The sequence below is a fragment of the Ascaphus truei genome, chromosome 3 (assembly GCF_040206685.1).
Source record: "Ascaphus truei isolate aAscTru1 chromosome 3, aAscTru1.hap1, whole genome shotgun sequence".
Taxonomy (NCBI): domain Eukaryota; kingdom Metazoa; phylum Chordata; class Amphibia; order Anura; family Ascaphidae; genus Ascaphus; species Ascaphus truei.
The window spans coordinates 23,091,301-23,098,396 of record NC_134485.1 but is presented as its reverse complement, the minus strand read 5'-3'; positions in this window follow the sequence as shown (position 1 = coordinate 23,098,396).

Below are 7,096 nucleotides of genomic sequence, written 5' to 3'. Positions count from 1 at the left end.
TTCGTGCCGAGCCGGATGTATAACATTTCTCTCCACTTGCCTGCAGTCGAGGTCCTCGGGGAAACCGGCAGGGGGACTCTAGGCTGCCGTGCTGAAAGGGGAGGTTTACGAGATGGTTATCGCTGCGTACCGCTGCTGATCCGGGCCCAGGGACTTCTCGCACAATGATCCGAGGCCACAAGAAATCAGAGTCCCCACCATGGAGTCAAAGAGGCTGGTAGTGGGTGGCGGGGGGAGGAGGGGTGGGGAGATGGGGGGGGGGCGGACATAATAAACAAAGCAATCATCTGGAGGGGAGAAGGGATCAATGTACTGGGACCTAGCTCGAATTAGGCTAACAGAGCAGACAAAACAGTGTAATGCGTAACCAGAGGGGCAGAAACCCCGAATGAGATGGGCCTTTGAGGAGGGGGGGGCTGCCCACATGGAACTCTGCCGCAGCAATTAAGTTTTCACCGAGCACGAAGGGGTGAGGTGAACAGATGGCTAGGGATGATGGCTAAGACATGTTTAGTTTCGCTGTATATAGGTCAAGTATTATACCCACACTTGTTTATTTGGGTACATAGTTTGATTAAGTAAAATTTCCATAGCATTATTTAATGGAGGGTGCCGGTCTAGGCACCGCCTGGGTCGGCTGCCTGCGTCTCGAACTGTGCACGGCGGGGTTCCACCTCCATGCACAGACAAGTCCCTCGGGCACCCACCCACCGACGTGGTCGGGGTTAGGGAGGCCCCTCCTGGGTCTTCCAGGGCATAGGGTAGACCCTTCGGCTAAGGGACCGCTGCTGACCACGGTCAACCTCGGCCCCTCAATTGTTTTGTTTTTTCCTTCCATTCCTTTCCTCTCCAACCCCTCCCCTCCCCCTGTGATGCAAGTTCTGGTCCTGGTCGAGATAAATAGGCCGGGAGGATCCCGAGTACAACAGGTCTACAGTAGAGGTATAAAATGTAGTAGCAAAAAACAGACACTCAATGTCGTTGATTATGGAATCCCACAATACTAAGGGTTTAAATAGCCCGGGCAAATGCAGAGTGGCTATAGCGGACTACAAGCGTAAGCAGGCAGACGTGGTGCTACTCCAGGAGACACACTTCAGCAATAAAAGCGCCCCCAAATTTTGGGATAAGTGTTTTAAAAGGTTTTATCTTTCCTCCGCAAGGAATGAAAAAAAGAGAGGGGTGGCTATCCTGCTCCATAATAATCTCCCCGTTATAGAAGTGGTGGTCAAGAGAGATGGGGACGGCAGGTTCCTCGTCATCGTAGGAACCATTCAAGCTCAGCCAATAACATTGGCTACGGTGTATGCCCCTTGCAAGCAAGACCCTTCTTTCATTAAGAAGTTCTTTAATACGCTGAGATCAGTTGCTAGAGGAGATATAATTCTAGCAGGAGATTTTAATGTAGCGGTCAACCCGAAAATGGATAGGTCAGGCCCCCACAAACCCAACAAGAGATGCTATATAGAAGCCTTGCAGGAGGGACAGGCGGATAGTCAACTGCTAGACATTTGGAGGGAGATGCACCCGTTAGAAAGGGACTATACTTTCTTCTCCCACCCCCATTCCACGTACAGCAGAATCGATTACTTCTTTGTCTCTAGCAAACTGGTCCCGAAGATCCCCCACTCAGGGATCCATGATATTTCACGGTCGGATCATGCACCCATAGAGCTACGGTGTACTCAAAAATTTCTGGACAGGCCGGGAGCAAACTGGAAACTTAATGAGGCATTATTGAAGGTCCCAGAGTTCGAACAGATAATTGGCAAGGAAATAGATCAATTCTTCCAAATTAATACTGGTAGTGTACAGTCCCATTCAGTTTTATGGGAAGCACACAAAGCAACCCTGAGAGGGACCCTAATTAAGTTGGCGGCAAAAAGGAAAAGGGAGAGGAACGAGAAAATTGTCACCTTGCAATCTAAGCTTAGGGACCTGCTACTCAAACATAAGCGGGGTCAGGGTCCTGCTCTTCTCAAAGAAATTCAAAACACTAGAGTCGAGCTTAATCTGGTCTTAACCTCCCAGGCAGACAACACACTGAGTTGGTCCAAGAGGCTATTCTATGACAAATCAAACAAACCAGATACCTTGCTGGCTAACAAATTGAGAAATAGGCACCCAAATTATAATATATACGGGAGCTACGGTTAAAAACAGGGGCCACAACAGCTAACCCAAAACTTATAGTGGAGGAATTCAGGAGCTTTATGAGGATCTTTATAACGGGGAAAAAGTGGCACATAATGGTAAAACAAAAAGAGCCATGAGGGATTTCCTGAAGGGCTCACAACTACCAAGATTGAGCGGTTAGGAGAGGGAAAATTTAGGGGCTAACATTACTACAGAGGAGCTTACCCAGGTTATTCAGGACCTCAAACCTTCGAAGGCACCTGGACTGACGGGTTCTCAAACCTTTATTATAAAAAATACATTAAGCTCCTGGGGCCTCATCTCCTCAGAATGTTTAATGCAGCGCTAGAAGGTGCCGCGTTCCCAGAACAGATGCTCCAAGCATCCATCTCAGTAATATATAAGCCTGGGAAGGACCCATTAGACTGTTCAAGCTACAGGCCCATTTCACTCATTAACACCGATATCCAAATTTATGCCAAATTACTGGCCAATAGATTAAGTCACATCCTGCCCAGACTCATACATCCAGATCAAGCCGGGTTCATTAAGGGTCGACAAGCCGCAGATAACACACGACGGATTATTGATCTGATAGATATAGCCAATACACGTAAAATTCCAGTTATGATGTTGAGTCTGGATGCTGAAAAAGCCTTCGACAGGATTGACTGGCCATATCTGAGGGCTACGCTTGGAGAGTTTGGGCTAGGGGACCGGGTGATCAACGCGATCCTGTCACTATATAGAGGTCCGGCCGCCAAAGTAGTACACCAGGGATTTCCGTCGGACCTCTTCAAAATTATAAGTGTCACTAGACAGGGGTGCCCCTTTATCCCCACTTTTATTTGCAATGTGCATGGAGCCCTTAGCGGCCCAAATCAGAAATAATCCCGATGTGGGAGGGGTCGAGACCGGCACACAAACGCACAAGGTAGTGCTCTATGCTGATGATGTTTTGTTGACGATCTCGAGGCCGCTCACCTCCCTACCGAACCTCTTCAACTTGTTGGGGAAATTCCATGACATCTCAGGCTTTCGGATCAACCAGTCCAAGTCTGAAGCTCTGAATATAAGCCTCCCGAAAGAGACAGAGAAGTTGATACAGATCAATTTCAATTTTAATTGGCCTAAACAAGGAGTGAAATATTTAGGAGTAGTCATTCCCAAAGACTACAACGGTATATATCAAGCAAATTACCCCAAACTGATCCGCGATTTAAAAGAGGATTTGAGAAAGTGGGCGTCTTTTAAAATATCTTAGATCGGCAGGATATGTAGCATAAAGATGAATCTCCTCCCACGCATCCTTTATCTGTTCCAGACATTGCCGGTGCCACTTAGACTGACGGACATACTCTCACTTCAGTCTGCCATATCCAAATTCACATGGGAGGGGAAAAAAACGAGAGTAAAGGGTATGATTCTAAAACAAAACAACATTGGCGGGGGGGGGGGGGGGCTGGCGGTACCTTGTTTGATATCCTATTATAAAGCGGCACAATTATGTCAAATCTCCCAACACAAGCCCTGATTTGAAGAGATGGGTAGCATTGGAGAGTGAAGCTTGCTCCCCAATAGAGTTGAAAAGCTTGATCTAGTTACCTAAAACAGCCTTAAAGCTGATAAAAAAGCCGCTGGCCTCAATGACTAACTCACTGGCTATCTGGGAGGCCAATAAAATTTAGGTGTTCTCTTTCATCCAGATGCTCATTGATGACCCCGTTGTGGGGCAACCCGGACTTTGCTCCGGGCCTGACCAGAAAGGAATTCACAATTTGGAATTAATTAGGCATACTTAGACTTCGAGATCTAGAGGGGAGAAAAGACATTAAATCATTTGAACAAATTAGAGCTGATAAAACCTCCCCCTCACAGAAATTTTCAGATACTTCCAACTGCAAGCATTTTATAATAATATTACCCCGAGACCCCCACTAACCATGTTTGAAAAGCTCTGTCTAGTTGAGACTGATACTAGTGGATCAAAAACTGAAATACATGGAACAATGGGAGAAAGATCTAGGGGAAACTCTAGATGAGGAGGAATGGGCCAAGATAGTAACGGCATCTGCCAAGAGTTTTATCTGTACGACATTAAGGGAGAACGCATATAAAGTGTTAATGCGCTGGTATCACACTCCTTTGAAATGATCTAAATTTATACCAGGGTACTCCCCACTGTGCCCCAGACAGTGCGGAGCAACAGCTGACCTGTTACATCTGCTGTGGTCTTGCCCGCGGGTTAGACCGCTATGGCGAGAGATTAGATATTGGCTTCAGAGGATTCTAGGCCTCAAAATCCCCTTGGACCCGTGGCGGTTCCTCCTGAACCGTCCGACACTGGGTCTGAACAAAGCAAGTAATAGACTGATTGCATATTTCGCAACAGCAACGCGGTGTGAGATCGCAGCATTATGGAAACAACCCGAAATTCCATCAATTCCCAAGATTCGGAACAGAATTTGGTTTGTGTGCCAGATGGAAAAATTAACGAGTTTAGTTAATGACACTGGCGAAATTTTCCTCAAAACCTGGACACCTTGGTTGGCCCAGATGGACATCCCGGGAGTGGAGAGAGATACTATATTGCTTTGATAGGTGCAGATGCGTTCTCCCTTGATAGCGGGCTGATGCAGGCGCACTAGGCGGTAATTGGGACTCATGGTTCCCTCGGTGAATAGCTAATTAGGAGAGGCAGGGCCCCCTCACCGGTGAGACGGACCAGACAAGAGCAAGGTTACGGAGACATTAGGATCCAAGAACATCGTATTTGGCTCAACCCGGCAGAAGTTGGACCCGTGCCACACCCCTTCACCCCCCCAATCCTTCCCTTCGTGTCTTCCCCCTCATTTTTCTTTTTCCTTTTTGGTTGTTTGTTTTTCCCCCCTCCACTCTCCATGAATAGGTGTTTGTTAGGAATGAAATGTATTGGTAAAAACAACTCAGATGTTATAACTGTTTATGTATACTTTTGAAAAACAAAATAAAACCAAAGTTATAAAAAAAAAAAAAGTGATAAGATTAATTTCTTTTCTGGATCCAGTACGTGTTTGCACCAGTTTTGTAGTTGGGAGACATTGATAAATGACCCATCTTGGCGTTCCTTCACTTGAGGGATATCAGTTAAATTGACATTGAAAGAAAGAATATATATCCATTTAACCCTGTCAGTGAGGGAGAGGCCAATGTATGGCTAGTCTTTCTGGTACTTAAAGGATTCATTCATTCTAACATGTGTTAGATCAGGGGTGGCCAACTTGAGTCATTAAGGGCCACCAACAGGTCAGGTTTTCAAGATATCCCTGCTTCAGCACAGGTGGCCCAATCAGTGGCTCAATCAAAGACTGAGCCACCAGTGCTGAAGCAGGGTTATCATTAAAATCTGACCTGTTGGTTGCCCTTGAGGACTGGAGTTGGCCACTCTTGTGTTTAGACTGTATGTAAACACAATGTGACTTTAGCATTAAACACATTGCCTATAATCTATAATGCAACCTATTTGGAATGCATGTGATAACAGATTTGTCAGATATATACACACCTACAAAAATGGCAGTTCTGAAGTTTTGTGCTAAATAATACATGTGACAACTCCTAAGTATGTGTCAAGTTATTTCAACTAATAGTCAGTTCTTCATACACCCATTATGCGAAAAATCCATATCAAAGAGGAAGCAAGCAAGTATGATGAAAGCAATAACTTAATTGCATGTTCTGCTTGCACGTATATAATGCAGCTATAAATATACACTGCAGAAATCATGTCAGTGTTTGTATGAAATACATTTTTAAAGATAAGTATGTAGCATTTAATGATGTGAGTGTGTACTTAAAAAAAGAAAGCATGTTATTTTATACACATATACTGAATTGGCATGTTTAAGAAATACCTGTTCCTGTGGGCTAGTGTCAATATGAAAATGAGATGGTCGTCACTAAATAACTCACAGAGTTGCTCCTTTATTATTCTACAGGAATCTATTGTTTCTCTAGGCCTGCATTTTAAGCAGATAGAAATACTGTATTATTTAATTGATGTACTCTACTGTACCTGTATAACATTTAGGGAAATATTTACTAAGCAATGTTAAGAACATCATTGCTGATTAAATTCAGTACCTGCTATACACGTAGTTACAGTATCAATGTAACATCCAAAAACAGCTACAGTGGCGAGAAAGAGTTTGTGAACCCCAATGATAATGATGGAAATTCCATAGTTTTTCCATGTAGCTCCATGGCTGATAATTTACACCTCGTACATACACCTTGGCCCCCTGCAGACGCACTTACCAGAACGCCCTCCTACTGTCTCTGTACGTTCTACCTAACAATTAGGTTGTAAGCTCTTCGGAGCAGGGACTCCTTTTCCTAGATGTTACTTTTATGTCTGAAGCACTTCTTCCTTCCCATGATCTGTTATTTGTATCTCTGGGTGGATGGTTAGGCCTCCCGGATGGGTAGCGGGGAAGGGTGGGTTAACCCCTTAATTATTATAGCAGTTATTAACTGCTAAGATGATTAAGGGGTTAGGAGCCATTAGATTGTATTTTTTATTGTATTTTTTCTGGCAACGGAAGACATGGAGCTGGAGTATGCTGATGAGGATGCCCTTCATGATGGCAGGGGTGAGTAGAAAGTTTTATTTACTTTATTTATGCTGGCTGGCTAATGTTTGATTTTATAATGGGCAAATGAGCTATTATCTATATCTGGATAATAGTTATTTTGCCCATTACAGTACTGTATGTGTTGGGGGGAAGGGGTTATTTATTTCAATGTATTGAAAAAAATAATTGGCCAAAGGATTGCTACCGCAGGCCCCCTGACACCCGCATGGATCACCAGAGGGCCCCATGACACCCATGAGACCACCTGAGAACCCCCGGATACTCACGGGGACTACCTGAGGACCCCGGACACCCACGGGGACAACCTGATGACAACCAGACACCCA